The sequence below is a fragment of the Sarcophilus harrisii genome, chromosome 6 (assembly GCF_902635505.1).
Source record: "Sarcophilus harrisii chromosome 6, mSarHar1.11, whole genome shotgun sequence".
Lineage (NCBI taxonomy): Eukaryota > Metazoa > Chordata > Mammalia > Dasyuromorphia > Dasyuridae > Sarcophilus > Sarcophilus harrisii.
The window spans coordinates 220558530-220582876 of record NC_045431.1 but is presented as its reverse complement, the minus strand read 5'-3'; the positions used below and the strand labels follow the sequence as shown (position 1 = coordinate 220582876).

At 40.5% G+C, this 24347-nt stretch overlaps 1 protein-coding gene across 4 annotated transcripts in view; it reads right to left on the bottom strand.

The window, feature by feature from the left end:
- The window catches only part of EHF (ETS homologous factor), a 76149-nt gene extending 52216 nt beyond the window's left edge, over positions 1-23933 (bottom strand). For 3 of the 4 annotated variants that reach the window (XM_031944143.1, XM_031944144.1, XM_031944146.1), the window contains exon 1: positions 23763-23933. The gene's annotated coding sequence lies outside the window, so the exon portion shown is untranslated. The remainder of the gene's footprint in view (positions 1-23762) is intronic. The other variant, XM_031944147.1, reaches the window with a different exon arrangement.
- Positions 23934-24347: the final 414 nt, after the last annotated feature.

The following is a 24347-nucleotide window of genomic DNA, read 5'->3' as shown; positions in this document are numbered from 1 at the left end:
AGGCAAAGTCACTATCTGTATTCAAAAAGAACACTGATAAATAAAAATATATATAGAATAATTATATGTATATATATATATTTCCTATATATGTGTATGTGTGTATATACACACACATATACCCCCACACACACACACATATACATACAGATATGTATTTGTGACTAATGAGGGCCATCTCCAGGGCAGGAGCAAGAGATAGAGAAAGGGAAGGAAAAAAAGAAAAAAAAAAAGAAATTTACATGACAATTTTGTTGTATATTTGAAAGGAATGGCAAATTGGGCATAGTAAATTTTCAGTTTCAGGTAAGATCTTTTCTTCTTATTATCATTATTGTGCTATGTTATGGAAATACTTGTTTTATTCCATAAATTAAAAAAATAAATAACAACAACCCTAGAATAGGTGACTTCTAATATCTCTTCTGGATCTAAATCTAGGATCCCATGATATATGGTCATTTATCCCTGGTCTATAAGGATCACTCTTTTTTCATTATCTCTTGAGTAAAAGAAACTCATGGAGAACAGGGAGAGTTTGTATTTTATCTCTTTTCCCTGGCTCCTAATATTCTGTGCTGATTAGACAGGTAATAAATGTATGTTGAAATATAGTGGGGTAGGAATGGGTTTGAAATGAAGGGAAATATTGGGGGATGGGGGGAAGTAGAGCCCTGGGTCACCACTTTGGACTCCTGTCTATATAAGAGTTATAAGCCCTGAGTGTTAGGTAAAAGAGCCAGGAATTTTGTATGTATCTTCCATACTTCCAGTATTAGGCCATCACAAAAGAAATGGACCTTGAAGGAAACTGTATCCGGTATCAGTGAAGGAGAAAATCAAAGAACTATGGGAAGAAGAGCTACTTCAGGTGAATTAGGCATCTCAAGAAAACCTATCAGCAACGACTGTATTTACTACAATGTACCTTAACGTGGAATCCGAATTTAATAGACTTGATCTATTATTATAAATATGTTTTCCTCAATGGTCTTGTGGTGATGAGAGCCATCCACACCCAGAGAGAGGATGATGGGGACTGTGTGTGGATCACAACACAGTATTTTCACTCTTTTTGTTGTCGTTTGCATTTTTTTTTCTTTTTGATCTGATCTTTCTTGTGCAGCAAGATAACTGCCAAATTATATATAAAAGAACTGAACATGTTGACCATATATTGGACTACTTTCCATCTTGGGAGGGGTGGGACAGGAGAAAAAAATTTTTGGAACACAAGATTTTGCAAGGGTGAATGTTGAAACAATCTATGCATATGTTTTGAAAATAAAAAGCTTTTGTTTTTTTTTTTTAATGTGTTTTTCTGAAGGTAGACAGACAAATTGCCAATTAAGGTCAAGAAAAGACAGGCAGAATACCCATCTATGACAGGGTTTCTTTGGCCTAGATCGCCTAGAGAAATGAAGGCTCCTTTATCTGGCAAGGTCACCTTTTACCTAGGACTTTTAAAGCATCAACAGACCTTCCTCAAGGAAGGGTCCCCGTAGCTTTCCAAAACATTTAAGAATAATACTTGTCTAATATCCCAAACTCTTCCAGTTGGCTTCTAAACAATCATTACTCCTTTCTAAATGTGATCTAGTCCATTCAGCGAATCCGATCAAGTGTAGAAAAGGGGGAGAAAAAAACCTACTAACCGAAAGGAGCAATAGCAACGAGAGCCAAGGCAATCTGCCCGAGATCCGGAAACAACCAAGCAGTCAAACAAACAAAATGGAAAGCATTCTATTTTTAAAAATAAAAGTCTTCAGAGCAAGACCTCATTTCTCTTTCACCCTCCCCCATCCCTCACTTGTGCCTCTGACATAGCCCTTGATTGAGAAGACTCAGGAAAAAAAAGAAAGTCCTTCTAAGCTCTTGAGTTGGCAGATCGGATTAGGGCCCAGCTTTCTCCAAAGCAGCGGGGCCAGGAAAGCACTCCACTCAGGGCGGAATAGGGCAGTTGGCTGTCTGGGCCGGTGGCTGTCTCTCAGCCCAGGACAATGAGGTGTTTATATGTCAGAGGGTTAGGAGCAGGTTGTTAAGGTAGAAAACCCCCCGTAAATAGAGCTGTTAATTCAGTTGTTGGCATGAGCTCCTGTTATCTACTGAATACCTCCCAGAGGGTATAAGCCCTACCTTTTCGTTTGAGTTGGCAGCCCAGGTATTTTTTTGCACCTGTTGCTCTGCTCCGATAACAACGCAGTTAAGCATTGATTTGTTGGAAAATAAACAGAAAAAGCAAAGAAAGGCATCTGCCCGAACAGCCTGAGCGGGTTTGACTGAATGGCTGTGCCAATTTGTTTTTCTTATAAAACCAGAAGGAAAAAAACTCTCTACACACATACAACAGACACACACAATTGTGTTTTCAGTCTGAATGTTCCTTTGGCACCCGGTAAGGCATCGATGATACCCAAGGACCCTTTCCTAAAGGACAATCTATCCAGGTGTCTGTTCAGAACAGGCCCAGTGAGAGGTGTCGAGTTCTGCTGGGTGACAACTGACCACCACCACATTCGAGGGCTGAATACATTTTGCTTTTTTGCTTGTCATAAAGACAATGATCAAAAACACACATTGATCAGGACAGCCAAGAAGCCTATCTTTTGTCCCAACCGTTGGTGCTTACTTCCTAGCAAGAGTTCAGGAAATCAATATGGTCTTAGGGAATGTAAGGGGCACATCCCTGAGTGATTGTTTTATACCTCTATCTACCTATCTATCAATCTATCTATCCTTTTTCCCATCCATCCATCCATCTATCTATCATCTATCTATCCTTTTTTCCATCTATCTGTCTATGAGAGGCCCTGGTTAATTGTTTTATTTCTTTCTCTCTATAGAGATAGATAGATATAGATAAATATGAGAAGTCATCTCTGAGAAGCCCCGGGTGATTGTTTTATATCAATATCTATCTATCTATCTATCTATCTATCTATCTATCTATCTATCTATCTATCTATGAGAGGCCATCTCTCAGATGCTCCAGGTGATTGTTTTATATCTATATATATTTATCTGTATGTGAGAGGCCATCTCTGAGATGCTCCAGGGGATCATTCTTTCTCCCAATCCACATGGCTCCCTAGTGAATTTCTAGGTCACTGGCCAGATTTAAGCCCCCTTCCCTCTTCCCTGGCCATTGCTTCCCCAGTCCAAAGGGAAGGATACCTACCTCTAAGGCTGGTCATACAAGTTCATTAATGTCCTGCCAAGCCATCTGAGATCTTAGGTGCAAAAGGACTGGGAAAGACAAGGTGTGATTTCTGCCTTAATCCAAGGCCCCACTTCGTCATCCACATGCCCTCATTTTTCATTAGTTCGTCAACATCATGTGACGGCAGGAGCCTTGGCCCCAAAGGTCAGTCACAAAGAACTGGAGAAACCACTCAAACTTAAGCCATGACGGCACTAATTAAGGCTAAGCGTCATCATCAGCCCTCAACACCTCCCTGGCCATCACAGGAAACTTCTTGATAGTTTTCTTTCAAATTAGGGAAGGAGAAGACTCAGGGAAGTTCGCTGGGCTCCCCCCTGTTCCCCTGCTTCTTCCTCGGCCCAGGCCCTCACAACCCCTGGGCCGGGGACTAGACTGGAAGCCTTTGCAGCGGGCCAAGAAAACCGCAGCAGCCTTGCCCATCCAGGAGCATTAAGGACAGGATGTTCTGACAAGGGAGGGACATGGCTGGCTGAGCATTCCCAAGCATTCTTGTTTTGAGAAGGACAGGGAGGGTAGCTCATCGGAACCAAACCGGGCAGCCAGAGAAGTCAACAGATTTAACAACACCCTCAGCTGACTGAAAAATAAATAAGAGCTGCCATGTTGGTATGTGCAGTGGGGTGGAGGGAAGAGATGGGTGGGGAGGTTGGGGAGGGAGGGGTTGGGATCTGTCACCCTGTCACCATTACAAGCAAAGAGACTTTTCGTGGAAGAAGGTCTTTGCTTACTAGAGGGCCCTGGATGCCTCTGGGCCAGTTGGGCACAAGCCCGCGGGTCTGGAAAGCAGCCCTTGATTTTCTACCTTATAAGTCAGACAAGGATGGAGCAGGAACTGACAGCCGATTCTAGAAACTAAGGCTTAGAATCTCATGGGAATACACTCAGTTCATTTTGCATGGCCAACAAAAGACTATAATCCTATGGCAAGGTCGTTAAAAATGTTTTTAACACTCCAGGTTTGATTTATGGTCCCTCCAGGGAGAAAAAAAAAAGATCCAAGAACTCCACTTCTAAGAAAAAAGGACACAGTGTCAAAAATGACAAAGTGGTATAGTGATTGGCACATAGTAGGTGCTTAATAAATGCTTATTGACCCTGGTTAATAGAAAAAGTGCTAGACTTGAGTTCACATCTCAACTTTGGAGTTTACTATCTGTGTAACCATTTACGAGATCCTCATTCCTTCTGATGCACAGTTTTCAGATCTACAAAATGAGTAAAATAAGCTAATCCAGGGATCAGAGAAAGGGAAAGAAGGCAACAAGCATTTATTAAGTTTCTTAAATATTATCAAGGAGACAGTCTCTCTGAGCCTTAGTTTCCAGATACAGAATAGGGATAATCAATCAAGGACAAGAACCTTAATCTCCCTAAAACTCAATTTTGAGATTCATAAAATGGAGATAACCAAACCTTTTTTTTTTTCTTGGTGAGGCAATTGGAGTGAAGTGACTTGCCCAGGGTGACATGGCTCATAAATGTTGTGTGTCTGGTGTCTGAGTCAGGTCCTCCTGACTCCAGGGCTGGTGTTCTATTCACTTCATCTAGCTATCCTGGAGATAACTAGTCTTAAAGCACAGTAAGTACCTATTTTGTGTCAGGTGTTGTGCTGAGACACACAGAGAAAGTGCCTGCCTTCAATAGATTTACAATGAACTGGGGGGCCTGACATATGTTGAGAGACTGTGTTTTGGGGACAGAACACTACCCGTCATGGGAGAACGAGAGAACGTTCATAAAATACTTTGCAAACTTCAAAGGCAGTAGAAGCAACCCCCCTCAGCATCATCCCTTCTCTGGACATTACCAAAAATGGCTATTTTATCAGTCCCCTTCCCTTTTATAGCCCTTCCTGAAAATCCCTGTATTTCTGAAGAGTTTCCTGAATGTGCAACCTAAAAACTGGACTGCTGGTCCTCCCAAGAATTTTACATCCTGTGAGTCCAGAAGGCACCCCCAAATAACAACCCGAGAAGAAGGAAGACAATCTAAAAAGCTCTCCTTCAGAGCTCAGGCAAACCCATCCATCAAAACTCCAGGCAGACTTCCTGTTTAAAGCCAAGGATTGACTCAGTGAACTAGCCAGGCTGGCCTAAATGACACCTCAGCCTTATTAACAATAATAATGAGAACAACAAAGTGAATAACAAAACTGTTTTTAAAAAATCTTCAAGAGAAAATGGAAGGGAAATTAGGGCTGTATTTGAAGAGCGCCTCATGTCTGAGCTCTAATGCACTGCCTTTATGACAGACCTGTTTATTCAAACATCCCACAAATTAGAGAAAAAGAATAGAGTCATCCTCCAAGAGCAAATAATTCCATTATTAAGACCATTAAAATCTAGAAAGGCTTTTCCCCTTCCTTATTCATATCACAACCATCTTTGGACCATTCTTTTAAATGGATATATTATAATAACAGCAATTATTCTAAAACTTGGTTCTTGGGGCTTCTGAGGCTATCCAGGAAAGATGCAGATTATACGCCAGGATTCTTTCATGAACCATATAACTCACTCCTCAACAAACAAATCATCTCATTATATGGAAAGATGGCCTGGTGCAGAGAATGGAGCGTTGGATTTAAGAGTCAGGAAGCCCTAAACTCAACTCCCTTCTCGGAAAATTAGTAGCTTGAGCTAGTGACCCAGGGTCAGCGAAGTGGCAAAGTGACCACAGCTCTGGGTCTGAACTGAGGAAGACCTGAGTTCAAATGTGACCTCAGACAATTAGCAGCCGTGTGATCCTGGACAAGTCACTTACCCTGTTTGCCTCAATTTACTCATCTGTAAAATGAGCTGAAGTAGGAAATGGCAAACCGTTCCAGTGTCTTTGCCAAGAAAATCCCAAATGGGGTCATGAAGAATCAGACAGCACTGAAATAACTGGTGACCCCAAATAAGTCATTGACCTTGTCTGTTTTATTAGATCATGGGATCACAGAGTTAAAATGGGGAGAAACTTTGGTCCAGGTTCCTTGATTTACAGAGAAAGAAACCGAGGTCCAGAGATATATTAAATGACTTGTCCAATTCCAGAGGCAGGAAGTGACAGAGATGGTGAGCTAACCTCTCATTCTTAAATGTCTTCATCTACAGTGAAGAATAATTAATTTTTTTTACTAAAAGTTTTTATTTTCATCATTTCCAATGGAGCAGTAATGAACTGAACCAGCTACGCCCAGAGAAAGAACTCTGGGTGATGACTAAAAACCATGACACTGAACTCCCAATCCCTATATTTATGCACACCTGCATTTTGGATTTCCTTCACAGGCTAATTGTACAATATTTCAGAGTCCGATTCTTTTTGTACAGCAAAATAACGGTTTGGTCATGTATACTTATTGTGTATCTAATTTATATTTTAATATATTTAACATCTACTGGTCATCCTGCCATCTGGGGGAGGGGGTGGGGGGCAAGAGGGGAAAAATTGGAACAAGAGTTTTGGCAATTGTTAATGCTGTAAAGTTACCCATACATATAACCTGTAAATAAAAGGCTATTAAATAAATAAAAAAAGAAAAGAAAAATTATGCATGCATATATTTTGAAAATAAAAAGCTTCAATTAAAAATAAAAAGTTTTTATTTTCAAAACATATGCACGGATAATTTTTCAACATTAACAACATTAACCTTTGCAAAACCTTTTGCCCCGATTTTCCCCTCCTTTCCCAATGACAAGTAATCCAATATATTTTAAATATGATAAAAATATATATTATCTTGTAGCAATTCTTAAAACACTCAGTTAAACAAAAATTACTTTGTAAACTTCCAAATGAAGAAATTGCAATAATGGCCATGGAGATAGGTCCTCGTCATAATGCTACAGAATTTCCGTGCATTTGTCTTTCAAATCCCTTTCAAAGTCATCACACTTTAGTCCCTGAAGGATCCTGTCCCCTAGGAAGACGTTAAATCACCTAAAACCAGGTAGCTGGGGAAAAGCTACTTCCTGAGAACTATCTCGCTAGATGTGTTATGATTCCTTGTGGCCAGGAGAATCCCAGAATCCTAAAGATAGATAACCTTTAAAAAAAAATTGTTTTTCCAACATATTTAGTAATGGGCGAGCTATTTAACTTGATGAATAATGTCCTAGATCTAAAGACCTTTAAAGTCAGTAGATCTTCTTTTAAAGATCAGGAAACTGACCTTTTTTTTTTTTTTTTTTTTTTGGCTAGGTAATTGGTATTAAGTGACTTGCCCAGAGTCACACAGCTAGAAAGTGTTAAGTGTCTGAAGCCAGATTAGAACTCAGTTCCCTCTGACTCAAAAAAAAAAAAAAAAAAGCCCACTTTCTCACTTAAGGGTCTGAGGGTGAATTCGAATTAGGTCCTGCTGACTCCAGGGCCCTCACTGTCTCTGATTCTTTTAAGTGATTTAGGATCATAGTTCCAGAGTTAGAAAAGCCTATAGAGATGGCCAGGCCCAGGGAGTCTAAGATCATCTAGGCAATAAACCCCAGACATGGGATTTGAATCTCAACCTGCTCATTTCCGAGCCTACATTCTCTCCCCTGTGTCTAACAGCCTTCATCCCTTGAGCCTCCCAAAGAACAGATACAAAAAAGATCTTTACACTGCTCACCTCACGAGGTTATTGTGAGAAATGTCCTTGGTAAACCTTAACACCAATGGAAATGTGTGTTTTATTACATTGTGGGACACCAAGGTCTCCAGGGCTCTACCACAGCCTTCCCAACCACTCCCAAGCTCCCTTCCCCCAAGGCAGGAGAGGGAAGGCTGGGCTTTCTGGGTTCCCTGGGCCACTACATGTCTGCAGACACGGGAGCATTTTCTCCAGGGTGTAGGGGAGAAGCCAAGGTTTTCCTTGGGGCTATACGTTTCCCATACCCCTCCCCAGACAAGCAGAAAGCCTGTTAGTTTCTAGAAGTAGGAAGTCAACTCCCCTAACCTCTCCCCCAAGAAGTCTCACCCCCAGGCATTCTCAGCCCAAAGCCTTGACATCATCCAAATTTCCCAGCCTGATGGGACATATGTTGATACTTGTTCCAAGATGCCAATAATTTTTTCTTCCAAGGACCTAGGATTTCACTGCCCCCACTCTGACAAGCACTACCGGCTTACAGCAAAAACACTTGGACTTGAAACCCTAAATTGAATCCTATTGGAAGGAAAATAGCCTTTTAGTGGATGTGGGGCTGAAGGAAGGGGAATAAGTCTGTCTATGGCGCTGACAAGCCAAGCACTTTTCCAAATGCTATTTCATCATGGGAGAGAGCACTTTCAAGTGTTTCTGATGAAAAGACCAAAGCTGAGTAGGAACTTTTAAAGGCAAAGACAAGAATCAAGAGAAACGTAGAAAGGTAAATTTATTTAAGCAATTTGAAGAGGCTTATGTGATGATCTAGTGCTGACACTCTCATAGGCAGAAAAGCAGTGTGAGCTCTTTCAGAATTTTAATGTATCGAGGAAGTTACATAAGAAAAACAAGAACTGGGATTGTGCTGATTCAGTTCAGTTCTGAGGGTTTTAAGAGAAGAAAGAAGGGAAGGGGAAAAGAATGGATGAGAGTACAAAGGCAGGAGATGGAATCTCCTGATTTGGGTTCCTGAAGAACATATAAATATGGGAAAAGGGATGGGGGGACCAAGCATTTCTTAACTGAAATGTATAAAAACTCTCTCTCTGGCTCTGTCTGTCTCTTTGTCTCTGTCTCTGTCTGTCCTCTTTCCTCTCTCTCTCTTCTTTGTCTGTTTCTGTATCTGTCTTTTGTCTTTTCCCTCTCTGTCTCTGTCTCTCTCTTTTTTCTTTGTCTCTGTCTCTCTCCCTTAATCTAACTCTGTCTCTTTTTCTCTCCTTGTTTCCCTTTTTCTCTTTCTCCATATCTCTGTCTCTATCTTCTTTGTTTCCATGTTGCTTTCTTAACAGAATTCTTAACACACAGTAGGGAATGATAAAAAAGACAGTTCTGGAGAAATCTGGGTTAGTTTGAATGCCAAATAAACTAAGCAGAAAAAGAAGAAGATATATATACATATCACCACCTTAGACTTAGTCTACTTGGTGGATTCATTTTACTTGACCGTGCTGATTGGTTACAAGGTCATGGTGTTCTTTCATTCTCTTGAATTTTAATTCAGCATAAGGCAAACAGGGTAGGAAGAATTGCCAAAAAAAAAAAAAAAAAAGAGAACCATTATAACTTTTTAAAAAAATACACAGAAGGAAGTTCAGAAGGAAAATACAGACAAGCTATGTTATGAAATTAACATGTGGAATTTATATTTATAATTATATCCTTTTTTAGAAAGTCTTGTGAAATGGAGATTCACAAACGTATGATCCTTTTTTTAGATTCTGCTGTATATATGGAAATATTCAGCTATATGTTAAGTTCAGAATTTTAAAAGCCAAGATCATCTCCATTCAATAAATCAGTAAGCATTTATTTAGTGCCGACTATGTACCAGCCATTACACTAGGTGAGGGGGATAAAAAGATACGAATGCATCAACAGAGATACTAACTAACTTTTATATAGTGTTTTACTAGGTGCCAGGTACTCTCTTAAGCGCTTTAAAATTATTATTTTATTTGATCCTCATAATATTCACGAGAGGTAGGAGGAGGTATTAATAACCCCATTTTACAGATGAGGAAATTAAGGCAAACAGAGGTTGTGTTTTGCTTAGGTTTACATAGCTACTAAGTTTCTGAAGCTGAATTTGAACTCCGGTCTTGTATTCTACCCAAAGAGCTATCAGCTGATCCTAGATAGGGGCTACAATGGTGAATTCACTAGTATAATTAGGACCTTCTGGTTCTATATATTATATATATAATAGCTGGTGGAGATTGAAACTCTCTTCAATGAAGCATTATGAACCATAATAAAAATTACCTACTTCTAAGATGCTATTTTAAAGTTTTGTGAATCGGTTTCTTTATAATCATTTGTCAAAGTATATAATTATTATTCTCACCCTTTTACAGATGAGTAAAGTGAGCAAATCAAAGGGAATTGCTCAAAGGCCATAAGCAGAGTGACAGAAGCTGAGATTGGGACTCAGATTAAATTTGGATTCAAGTGTACCCAGAATTTAGGTGACATCATCAATCAGATGATGTCACCAGAGAGTGAGCGAAGAGCTGGAAATATAAAGGAGAAGTCTCAGTCCTCAAGGTGATCAGCTTTCTCTAATCAAGGAGTCAAAAGGCAGATAACAGCCCCCAAAAAGATTGGATTGGGATAAAATGGACATAACAATAGAGGGAAGGCATTAGCCTCAAGGGGACTTGAGGGTGGAGGGAATTCCAGGTTTGGAGGACCAGTGAAAAGCCAATGAAAATGGCTCGAGTCAGACAGAGGGATCATATAGGAGACAGAGCACCTGGGAGGCAATAAGATATATGAAGGGTCAGGGTCAGGGTCAAAGCCAAGCAGAAGATACTAGATTTGATCTGGACAGCAATAGAGAGCCATTGAAGGTGGTTGAGGTTCTGAGATAGGGATGATCTCCCTAGGGAAGGGTAAACCCATTGGAATTAACTAGGGAAAAGCATGAAGCTGGGGGCCATTTAAATAGCCACTTTTATAAACCTTGGAAGGTATTTGCATGCTTTTATAAAGAACAGAAAACTTTCAGAATTTAACCCGATTAAATATTTACTTCAGTCCTGAACATTTGCTATTTAATATGAATAATAGTAATAACCAAAAAATTAAATGAGTTGTAATCTACAAAATTTGGCAAAATTGTGTTCATCTGGCTAATAATAATAATACTCTTCTTGTACTATATTCTGATTTGCAAAACCAACCAACAGTCTATTGCAATAATAGCATGCAAAAAGAGTAAGTACATAATAAAATATTTGTTTATGTGACTTCAATTCTAATGAATATCGAAAGACATTAAGGTTCAAAGTCTGGCTTCTGATCATTATTGCCAATTATCCAAACATATTGACAGTGATCATCAACGGTAAAGGAAGTCTCCCAAACTAATAATAATAATAACAGTAACAACACCCCCATTTTACAGATGAGGAAACTGAGGCTGGGGGGAAAAGGTTAAGTTTCTTGCCTAAAATCACACAGGATTCACAAAGTTTTGACTCCAAATCCAGTACTCCACCCACTTTGTTACTTAGGTCACACAGGTCCATTTCCAGGGATTAGTTATAATCATCATCCTCTATACTGGGTTCTACCAACTAAGACCACTTTTTTGATAAACTTTTATGCTCCATAGTAACTCCAGATCACCCCACAACAGAATAAATTCTAGCTTCTCTTACAGTCAACAACAAATAGCTCAGAAGGGAGAAGAGAAAAACAGAGAGATGGCCTACTTTCAGTATCCGATATGATGGTTTCTCCAAATAGCATGATCAGTGCCCCAAATCCCAAGGCAGCTCCTTGAGTCGCTCCCAGAGAAAATGGGATCAGGAAATCTCAGAATCTTCAATCTTCTGGGCTCCCACAACTCCTCTCCTCCTCCCAGAGTCAGGAGGGCCCTTTTCCCAAGGGCTGAGAGAAGGACAGACTGATCTTTTAGGTGAGTCCTCCACAAAGCTTCACACCATTATGGTAATAACATGGAGTTGTGACTCACTCTCACTGGGTGTGGACAAACTTATTCTAGCAACACAAAGAAAATGGAGCTCAAGGCAAAGGGAAGACCCCTTGTAATGCAATTCGACTAATCCATTTCAACAAAGGTTTATTAAGCATCCATTGTTGACAAAATAGAATGAAGACTTTGGGTTTCTCAGTTTGGTCTACAAGTATTTTTAATTAATTATTAATTACCAATTATTTTTTTTTTCAAAGAAAGGTGGATTTCTGCCCTCAAGGACCATTCTAATGGCGGAGACAACATGCAAACAATAACATATAGTCAAAATATAAACATCACAATTTATGGTGACAGTTTTTCTGTGGAATTATTCCAAGAGCAATTCACTTGACAGGGTACAGAACGAAGCCATATATTCACATCCCGCGACTCTATGTCACCTTCTTAAGTAGTCTTTAAAACTCAACTCTAGGACTGGTTCCCAAAAAACGTCTTTCCTGATCTCCCACATTGTCAGTACATCCGCTTCGGAAATTATATTGTGTTTATTAGATTCCACCAATCAGCAGGCACGTAATAAGCTTTCAATAAATGTTTGTTGAATTACATTCTAAATAGTGTACATCCTGGAGGCAGGAAGGCATGATGAATAATAGAGAACTGGGCTGGAAGCCAAAAACCTGGGTTCAAATTCCATCTCGGATACCACTGGCTGGGTGACCATTTAATTTCTGGGAGCTTTCTGAGACTCTAAATTATTGACTAGTTGCTGTAGTGGGTTCCAAACCTCCTGATTAAACGACAGATTCTTGACTGTACAGCCAAACCTGGCCAAAAACTGAGTTTTGTCCTTGTTTTCCCAGCCCCAACGCTGACTTCCTCAGAATAAATGATATCTAAATGCTTACTGGTTAATTGAATCAATGCTGTAATCTAAAAGGTCTAGAGAGAGATTCTAAGTGGACCAAAGTAACCTGCCATCAAGCCATAATCATTTATTCAGGCTAAATATATGTCCTATACAGTATTAAGGGGAAGGAACAAGCATTTATTAGGCTACAATGTTTTGGCATAGTGCTAAGAGGGAGGGAGAAAAATAAACATTTATTAGGCACCTACTATGTGCCCAGCATAGTACTAAAAGGAAAGGAAAGTAAGCATGTATTAAGCACCACTAATATGCCCAACATAAAGCTAAGAGGTGGGGAAAGAAACAAACATTTGTTAAGCACCAACTATGCTAAGAGAAAGGGAAAGAAAGAAACATAAGCACCTACTATGTGCCCAAAGGCAGGGAAATAAATAAGCATGTATTAAGCCCCTACTATGTGCTAGGCCCAGTGCTAAGGGTATAAGAGGGATACAAAGCAAAGCAAAAACACAAACACCTGTTCTCTTGCCTCGAGGTACTCATATTCTCTTGAGGGAGATAACATGTAAGTAATTATGTAGTACAAGAAATATACAGTATCTGCCATACAAGATTTATACAGTATCTGCCGTGGCTTCCTTCAAATCTCTTCTGGAAGGAACCATTCCCACGGCTCTGCAGCACTTCCCCTCTGACTCTTTCTCCAATATATTCTGAGTTTATCTCGCTGTTCGGTGCTTTCAGGGATATCCGACCCTTCCTAACTCCATTTGGGGTTTTTTTGGCAAAGATCCTGGAGACCCAATGCACGTCTTTCTCCCCGTGGCTTTTTCTATGGATGAAGAAGTGGATGGTGGCAGTGGACAGCGATTTGTCCAGAGTCAGACAGCTAATATCTGAGGTTGGATTTGAATTCAGGTCTCCCTGTTTACAAGCTTAGCGCTCTATCTACCTAGCTGCCATATATATGTGTGTGTGTGTACTTGTGTGTATATACATTTATATATACACACATTGTACATACAAATATATAAAATATATTTATATATACATACATTTATGTGTGTGTACAGATATGCTCACAATATACACATGCATATTTATATATACACATACACACAAAGTGTGCTCACACATATGTACACATGTATACCTACATGTTTATTATATTATCTAATATATTATATACACACATATTCATACATATGTATAAGTACAAACTTGCATATACACATATAAATATATATACACATATATGCCCTAAAACACATATACAAGCATATATATATATATATATACACAAAAAAAACACATATTTGTAAATATTTACACACATACACACACATTGATATACCTGCAATGCACATATACATGCATGTATATACATATATTTACACACAAATATATATACACACATAAATTTACACATGCATATATGCACACATTTATATAAAAACACATATATATAAATCCACATACATACACATATACATACACACACTCACATATATATTATATATATATAATATATATATAATTTTCTTATATGTTATCTCTGTCATTAGACTGTGAGCTCCTCAAGAGCAGGTACGATGTTTTTGCCTTTCTTTATATCCCTCGCAATTACCCTGGTGCTTTGCATGTAGTAGGGGCTTAACAAACGCTAATTGACAACAAATAGAAGACATTGGCAAAGCTAAGGATTTTATGAAGAAAGCCCCAGGGTGGCCACAAAAAAATTCTTGCCATTCACAAGGTAAGCAGAAAGACTGGAAGAACCCACGTTTTCTCCTGGTATCCATGCTACGTCAGAAGTGCCAGTGGAAGGGGTCCCAGCTCGGTGGGGACTCTACTGTGCAGGGACAAGTAGCACAGGGTGGAAAGGAAAGGATGGGACCCTATCTGCAGTGTGCCAGTGCCCCCACACCCACAAAAGCACTGGAATTGTGGGATGCACTATTTGTCTTCAACTGGGAGCATTATTGTTTGGGCAACATTTTAGCCAAGAGCCAAGAGAACAAAGTATCGATATGGTGAAGGACCATGAGGCTCTGGGTGAAGCAGCTGGGTATGGTTAGGCTGAAGATGAGCAGATTTATGGGAGACAGAATAGTTCTATATTAGTATATAAAGGTATATTTTAAAAGCTGTTAAAGGGAAGAGGGAGTCGACTTCTGGTTAGCCCCAGACGGCAGAAATAGAAACAGGAGGAAGTTAGAGAAAAGCAAATTTAATTTAGTCTTGATGTCAGGGGAAATGGAAAACTTCCTACCAATCAGAAGGTTCCCAAATCAGAATGGGTTCTCTCAGAAGGTCCTGTATTACACTGGCATTCTCTCTGTCTCTGTCTCTCTCTCCTTTGTGTTTTTAAATCTCTTTTTCTCTCTATGTTTTTCTGTGTGTCTATCTTTCTGTCTCTCCATTCTCTGTCTGTCTCTGTTTCTCTCTATCTTGATCCTTATTTTCTTCTCATTCTCTCTCTGTCTCTGTCATCTCTTTTTGTCTTTCTCTTTCCATCTCTCTCTGTGTCTCACTTTCCTTTTCGTGGTTTTCATTCTCTGTCTCTTTGTCTGTTTCTGTCTCTGTCTCTGTCTCTCTCTTTACATGGCTCTCATTCTGTCTCTCTGTCTCTGTCTCTTTACATGGCTCTCATTCTCTCTGTCACTGTCTCTGTCTCTCTCTGTCTCTGTCTCTCTCTGTCTCTGTCTCTGTCTCTGTCTCTCTTTCTCTCTCTCTCTCTCTCTCACACACACACACACACACACACACACACACACACACACATTTCTGGAACTTGCCCAGAGAAGGAAGTTTTTACTGAAGGTTCAGTTGGACTTCATAGGGGCTAAGAGCCCTTCCAACTAAGAACCCACCAGTTCTTTGATTATGGAGACAGGCACAACTACTCCCAAGATTCAAACAGAATCTCAAAGCTATCCCCAGAATCTTTTTAGTTCTAGATTTGCATGAAGACTATACATTAGGACAACCTTAAGACAGAGAGTTTCCTATTCTGTCTCCAAGGTGTTTGCAATCGTCTCTCCTTCAAAAACTGGGGGTAGCCATTCCAAACCCATTGTTCAATTGATCAACAAGCATTTATTAAGCACTTATTAGACCTTATTTGGGCAGCCAGGTGGCCCAGTGCATAAAACCCTGGGTCTGGAGTCAGAAAGACATTTTCCTGAGTTCAAATTTGATCTTAAACACTTCCTAACTGTGTGACTCTGGACTAATACTTCACTCTGTTTGCCTCAGTTTCCTCATTTGAAAAATGAACTGGATAAGGAAATGGCAAATTATTTTGGTATCGCTGCCAAGAAAACCCCAAATAAGGTCATGAATATAACTAAAATGACTAAAAACAATTGCTTTGTTAAGATAGTTGATAAATCAAATATAACATTGGACCTGAAATCAGGGATACTAGAGTTCAAATTTAGCCTCAGATGCTGATAGCACCTACCTCCCAAGGTTGATATTGATGGTCACATGAGATATGATTATTTTTTCTTTTTTGTATTAAAGCTTTTTATTTTCAAAACATATGCATGGATAATTTTCAACCTTCACCCTTGCAAAACCTTGTGTTCCAAATTTTTTCCCTCCCTTCCCCACACCCCTCTCCTAGACGGCAAGTAATCCAATATATGTTAAACATGTGCAATTCTTCTACACATATCTCCACAATTGTCATACAGCAAAAGAAAAATCAGATCAAAAAAGAAAAACAAAAACAAAAACAAAATGCAAACCAACAACAAAAAGAGTGAAAATACTGTATTGTGATTCACACTCAGTCCCCACAACCCTCTCTCTGGGTGCAGATGGGCTCTCTCCATCACAAGACCATTGGACTGACCTGAAATATTATTTGTAGAGCATTATGTCAATCCTAAAATGCTACATAAATACTAGCTATGCCATTAGCTGTTCAGTCGTGTCTAATTCTTCGTGACCCTATTTAGAGTTTTCTTGGCAAAGACACTGGAGTAGTTTGTCATTTATTTCTCCAGCTCATTTTACAGATGGGAAAACTGAGGCACATAGGTTGAAGTGACTTGCCTAGGGTCATAGAGGTAAGATATATCTAGGGTTAAATTTGAATTCAGGTCTCTCTGACTCCAGACTCTCTAGCTATCATTGGCTATACCACCTAGTTTCTGGGTTCAATGTGTGATCCTGGGCAATTTACTCCATTCCTCTCAGTCCCCTCAGTTTTCCTCCTATACAAAATGGGGATAATAATAGCCTCGAGTTCACAATCTTATGGTGAGGACTGAATGAAATAATGTATATAATGCCTGAAATAATATACACAAAGGGCTGTGCAAACTTTAGTGTGTTATATAAATTCGGTGTATTGTGGTGTATGAGAGAAACACTAAATTCTGGTTTGTAAAAGGCTCAAATAAAATGGTTCCTGCCCTCAGGGGGGTCTATGAGCTGAGCCAGCAAGCCCAGGTCTATCTATACAAGACACCTGCAAAGTAAAGAACAGGGAGACAGAGGCTTGGCAGCTGAGGAGATCGGAACAGGATCTGGAGGTAAGCATACTGACCCGGGAGGGATGGAAACAGGTGAAGGCGAGAGCACCGAGGTGGAAAATGAAGAGAAACTGGTCGTGATTGATGGGTGGGCACAGGAAGGACTGGACCATTTGTTCTCTCTTGAGACCCACTGCCCTTCCTGGGAAATCTTTCCTGGGCACCCCCTTCCCATTTAGTTAATGGTCTCAGCTGGGCCATCAATGGACAGGAAAGTCAAGAAATGCTACTTATATCTCTCCAAAACTTCCAGGCCATAAGCCACTGGCTTTGATTTGCTGCCAACGAGATGAAATGCGTAGTTGGCACAAGGGAGAGGGAAGACAGAGGCTTATCTTGCAATCTATGGCGTCTTCTACCTTGAATTCAAATACTAAAGAAAATCCTTCGGGAGAAAAATGGGAATCTAGGTTCTGGAGCGCAAATAAACAAACAAGCAGGAAAATACTGTGTAAATCTAGTCAGCCAACACAAGAGCCAGAGCCCCAATAAAACCACCACCAACAAAAATAGAATTGTGGTTAGGTGCTAGTGAAATCCATTTTCAAAGGAGCTATTTTACAGGCCGACTCATTTAAAAGGAGGCCAATTAAAAAGCTGGGGGCCTCTTTAAATGGGCCACCCCATATGTTCCTGATGACAGGGTCGCCCTGTGCTGGTGGGCATCTGAGGGATCCAGAATGGCTGGCAAGAAGGCTGGCTTGCACACCCTATAATGCACCCCTTCTCCTGTCCATTGGGCCTTCCTCCACTTTCGTTGGGAACCTATATTTGCTAAAGTCGTCTAACGAGACGCCGTCACCTTTGTGAAGATCTGAGCAAGTCCCATGTTTGGCCCTATGTAGCCAAAGGCTCCGTGATTGAGCAGAGAGTACAGAGGGAAGGAAAATGAAGATTTGGATTTGAACTTAGTAGTGGAAGCATTAATTAAGCTCTTAATGTATTCCAGCTAAGGCCCAGGCTACAAAAAACACAGTAACAAGAAATTGTAATTCTAGATAAACTTTTTAACAGTTGGGGCTGTTTTTCAATTTTTAAACTCATTGACTTAAGTCTTATGGTACAAAAAATGGGAGAGACGGATTATAAAAGAAATGACAAAATATCCCAAAAGCCTCCCCCCTAAAGCCAGGAGATAATACATTTACTCCAGTTCTCTCTTTCATTTCGTCCTCAGACAAGCCTATAGAGAGCAGGTTTTGGTTGGTAAAGGGAATGAGAAGGAGGGTTGGAAGGGAACACAGGAGGCCCCTGATCTACCTGAACAAAAATTCCCTTCTCTAATACACCTGATCCAGGAGTCATCCAGCCTTTACTTTGCTTTTCCAATAAGAGGTCAGACAGTCCACTCTGGGACTTCAGGTTAAATTTGTTTAATTTCTGATATCAAATTTAAATGAGCTCTTCTGAATTTTCACTTATTTCTCCCATGTCTGCTCATATCTTTGCCTAGATTCCCACATCTAAGATCCTGGCTCTAGGACTAAATCATTATCTCTCAACTAGGAAGCCAAAACAGCTTTTGTTTGGTTATTTATTTAGTCATTTATTTATATATTTTAGAGTTTCACTACTGGCTTTTAAAAAAATCGTTAATATGTTTTACTTTTATGTAACTTTTTTTTTTTAATGTATCTTTCCCCCCTACTCAGTAAGTCATTCTTGTAAGCAAAGAATTTCAAAAAGAAGAAAAAAACCAGCAGGACTAATAAACCAACTCACAATGTAAGAGAGTGCACATAAGTACGCATTTTTCTGACATCATACTTTTTTCTCAATATACCCCTTCCCATTTCCTAACCCAGACTCAGACAAAATCCCCTTTCACTCATACTACACTATCAAGGACGCCTTGGGCCTAATGCTACTACTCCTCATACTCCTCCTTCTAGCCTTATTCTCACCAGATTTACTCAGAGCCCCGGACAACTTCTTACCAGCCAACCCACTAAACACACCCTACTCCCTACTCCCCACCCCCTGGGAGCCCTCAATGGCAACAAAGAAGAATAATCCAGTCACTGGATCTGCCAACTTCTATAACAGTCCACACCCATAGGCTTCTATACTGGGGGTAGGGTAGGGGAAAGGGTCATCCCTTGGACCAATATTGGTTCTCATTGCTATACAGAATAACACTCTTAAATTCATCCAACTCTCCTCGCTCCCAATTAAACACCAATGAAAAAAAGCCAGTAAAGTAAGTAGTCTCATAGCAACTGTGTTTTGGAGATCTCTCCCAGCCTACAACTGATCTCAAATGAAATCTAAAAGGTCAACGACCGACATGTACCACAACCTGTGACCCCCTACCACAATCATAGAATCAGAGAGCTGCAGGGGAACCACAGGGATCACAGATCACAGGGATCACAAACACCAGCCCACAACTCCAGCAGAAGCATCTCTTGGCTCAGGGGTGAAGCTCATCAAGATGGCAGAGGATGGAAGGTTTGGTGAAGCTTCAGAGGGCTTGGAGGGTAGGACACTGGTCTTGGAATCAAGAAAACTCGCCAAAGGAATCCTGCCACTGACAAAAATTAACTTTGTGATGCTGGGTCCCTCAAGCTCTCTTAACCTCAGTCTGTGAAATGGGCATAAAATAGCACCTTCCTCCCAGGATCCAATAGGATAATAACACATAGTGCTTTGTAAACCTTAAAGAGCTCTATAAACATGATTTGTTCATTATAATTTATATCATTCATTATTATTGATTCGTTTATCATTTATTCATTTTTACTTATTCAAAACACAAAGCCATAGAATTTTAATGCATATTATACTATAAAGTGCTTTACTTAATGAGAGAGCTGTTTTCCTCCCCCTACTCCATGCCATCCCACCATTCATATCCTGGATGCCTTGGGATCCCACAATCAGAGATCTAGGGCTGTAAAGAATCCTTATTTTACAGAGACTTAGAAAAGGCAGAGGATTTGAATTCACAGCCTCTGACTCCTTCCCGGATGGAAGACTTCCCTCTACCACTCCCCACAACATGAGAAGTATTTTATTTTTGCATCAACAATGTTTTTTTCCCCCTCCCAATCCAAGAGGGAAAATTAAACCACACAACCCCACGATGTTAGAGCCTGGAAGAGAAGAGAAGTTTGCAATAAGCCGTCTTATAGCCAAAGATTCCACAGAAAGATCCTAGTTAAAAGGGCAGGAGAGAGAATCCAAGTCCCAGCAGAGATCGTGTGTGACCCTTAAAATCATGGCCGATCCGTATTCTTTCAGCAGGCTCTCAACCTTTATCCCAAAGGAGTTTTTGAAAATCACACATTTTTTGGAGTGATTTAGGCAAATGCTGCTGTCTCAGGGCAGAGGAGTAAACTAAATGACCTCTTCCAATTTTTTCTATTCTTCATTCTACAACTGGAAACTAAATTAAATCCTGTAGACAGGGATCGTTTACCAGAGAAAACAAAGGGAAGGAGTGGACAGGTCACTATACGTAGGATCCAGAGAGTTTACTTGTGCCCTTTGACCCAAAGCCTTACAATTCTGACCTGACCCAGTCCTCCTTCCAATTTGCCACTGGTTACTTGCAATCTGCTGTGTGACCTTAGGCAAATAACTCGACCTTCTGGGCCCGGGCTTTTTCATTTATAAAATTTGGCGGTTGGACTAAGGTCCCCTCCAGCTCTATCATCCCATAATCCCATGACCTTGGGGGATTACTTTAATCTCCCCATATCTTTATTTTGTTCTCTATGGGGCACAGTATAAATTCCCGTCCCAGCCCCTCCACTGGCTTTCAAGGTGGTTTTGGAGATGGATTAGATAAAGTCTGGAAATTAATGGGAGCTCCTTGCAACGTACTATAAATACAAGATTGAGCGATTACAATTGCTTCAGCCAAATGGCAAGTCAAGGTAATTTACAGAACACCCTGTCCCACAGAGATATTCACAGTTCTTTCCTTTACCCTCCCGAATCAGAAGGAACCTTAGAGGCCATCTCATCCAACCGATCTTTCTGCCCTTCTTAAAGAATGGTCATCAGAGGCCTTTGCTCAAAGACCTCCAGTCAAGGGGAGCTCACTACCTTCAGACGAAGGTCTATTCCACTTTGAGATGACCTCACCTTTTAGATTCTTTTTCCTTATGTGATTAGATTTTTGGATTTTTTTTTTTATTTCCCCCTATATTTAATTTAATTAATATCACCTCATAACAGCTGTTTGCTTCTCTGTGCAGTACAGTGGGGAACCTGGGAGTTAACTTCTGGCTCAAGTTCACAAATTAAAACAATCCAAATAGGGTTTGGGGACCATTGTAATTTCTCCATTAACCCAGTAGTCCTACAGATGCCATTGTAGTCCGACTCATCTTTGAACCCCCACCCCACCTGCTCAGTTGTTAATCTATCAATAAACATTTATTAAGTGCCTACTGTGTGCTAGCTAAGATGGTCTCCTACCTACGATTACATTATATTTACTGATCTGTGGACAAAGTGTAGCCCTTACCACCCCAGTCGAACACAAGCTTCTTGAGGACAGAAATTTTCTTTTCTTTTAACGTCTTGACCAGCGCCATGTTTTCTATACGCAGCTGCTTGATCAATACATATTTCTTGGATTGAATACAGCTGAATTGTATTGCCACAAGGAGATTTTTATAATCTTTCATAAAGATATATTCCAGAATCTTGATGCCCTTTGTAAGCAGGAAAATTCTTTTTAATAGCTAACCTAAAGCTTTTCTGCTGAAAATTAAATCCTACCCTCAGTAGCCCTTGCTTCCCCAACCATTTCATCATTCACCTGCCGCAATAGAAGTAGAATACAGCCCCTCAAGGGCCCCACAATACTCTTTCATGGGCTTAAAGGCTATTTCTACATACAACTCTCTTCTCGTTCTCCACCACACACAAACACTTACTCCTTTCTCTCCTCCATCTTAAAGAGGTCCAGTTTCTATATTCCATTTTTTCCTCAACAAGTTCTAAAGCATCTCCTCTCCAAAGCTCTCTCGCCCATTGTAGGCTCATAGATTTAAAACCAGAAGAGATCTAATGGATAACTTGTCCTGCTCCCTCATTTTACAGATGAGAAAACTGAGACCCTGGACATTAAGTCATTTATCAAAATCATCCAAGTCGTAAGTAGACAAACTGGAATTCAGATTCAAGTCCTATGACTTCAAATTTGGGGCATTTTTTTCATTGCACCAGCACTGCTCACAGTGTGAATGCAGGGACAGCAGTGAATTATGTTTGCACTGAACTCATACTGCACCGTTTTCAAACACACAGCTCCAAAAAAGCACCATTGTAGTAATCAATCACTTTATAAATCATAAATAAAAAGCTTAATAAATGTTTATGGACTTGCTAACCAAAGCACCAGAGGTTTAAAGCTTTTGGAGACCCTGCCTGGAGCGTTCTTGCTCCCTACGTGTGGCCAGACCCAACCTTCCTAGTGTCCTGTGGCGAAACTTGACCATATATTACCCAGACCTGGCATCTAGAACCAAGAAACTCGGTGCATGGGGACGGCTTCAGGAGTTACTGAGTCACTTTTCTCACCCGTCACACTGTCCTTTCATTAAGTAGACAAAATATTAACCAGACAAACCTCCTGCAATATGTTAGGATTCTTTGCTCTCCTCAACTCCCCTTTCACCCTCACCCAATAGCCCAATAGAGAGGTTTCTTTTGATGATTTTCTGTCCCCCTTCCACCTATTTCTTCTGACTGTCCAATCCCATCTCCAGTGTACAGTAAAAAAGGCAGCTGGGATTACTACATTGCTCTATCTCCTCCTTCCCCCCCCTTTCCCCTACCATTTATTTTCTTCCATCCAGCCACTGGTTACTGCTTCCTCACAGAAAGCTCCCGAGTCAGGAAAATTACATACAGGAGATATCTCTAGGGACAGGGACTAAGAGCAGGGCAGCTGATTAGAAAGCCAAGAGCTAGCTCTACCTATCTGTTTATTTCCTGGGGAGATGGCTGTATGAGAAGGTCAAGGACAGAAACTTTGGGACCTCACAGGGACTCCCATGGGGGCCCAGGAACAGGGCAGCAAACACACCCACATACACTCAATAGCCAAACCCACTCTTGGGATTCAAGCGGGGATTCTTAACCTATTCTGTGTTCTAGGATCCTTGGTAATTCAATATACAGTCTTTTCAGAAAAAAAAAAAAAAAAAGGCTTTAAATGAATAAAAGAAAATACAAAGGAAACTAATCATATTGAGCTGAAGTTTAAAAAAAGAAAAAGCATGAGCTCCAACTTCAGAACTGTTCTGTTGAGAAATCACATTTAGGGAGAAATAGGGAGTCAGCTAACCAAAGGTAAACTGGGTTTCATTTTCTGTCCCAACCGACATCAGGGAGGGAGTCAGTGACTAAAGATCTCAGTTTCTCAGCTGCCTGGCTCCAGGCAGGCTATCCCGGCCAGAACATATGAGCTTTTCTTCTTGCTCAGGTACTAACAATTCGACATCCAGAGAGAGAGAGACAGAGAGAGACAGAAAGAGAGAGAGAGAGAGAGAGAGAGAGAGAGAGAGAGAGAGAGAGAGAAACAAAAAAACCCCAACTCAACTTACCTCATTTAACTAAGGATTCTGGTGGGAAATCCAATAGTAGGGTCTAGTGAGGAAGCTGGGCAGAGGGAAACAGACTAGCTCCTACAGGTGATGGCCAACCTTAGTGGGGTGTTAGGTTCTAGCACTTCCCAGCTCTCATAAGAGTGAAGATGAATGCATAGGACATTAATTTTAAATCATTTTGTAGGATGTTAAGCAATAGGCCACCAACCGGGAATTCCCTAAGTCACTTCCCCCTTGCCTGATTGGCTGCGAGAGCCTTAATACAGTAAAATAAAAGATTGCAAACATGGGCTCATTTGCATGAGCAGCTCACACTTTAGAATTCAACCAAAACAGGTCTGACCGGGTTATGACTGTCTCGGGAAAAAAGAAGTAGCCTGTTAATGGGTGAAGAATTGATCTGGTAGTTACTGTTCTTTCCAGCCTGGAGGCTCACTGGAAGGGTCAGAAACGCAGAGCCTCGCTGGGAAGGGACCCCAGAGAGTCAGCTGGCCCAACCTAGACCTCCTCAGGAATCCCCTACAACATCCCACCAAGGGATTTTTTTTTTTCCCCTTGAATTCGTGGGAGGAAGGGAATTCT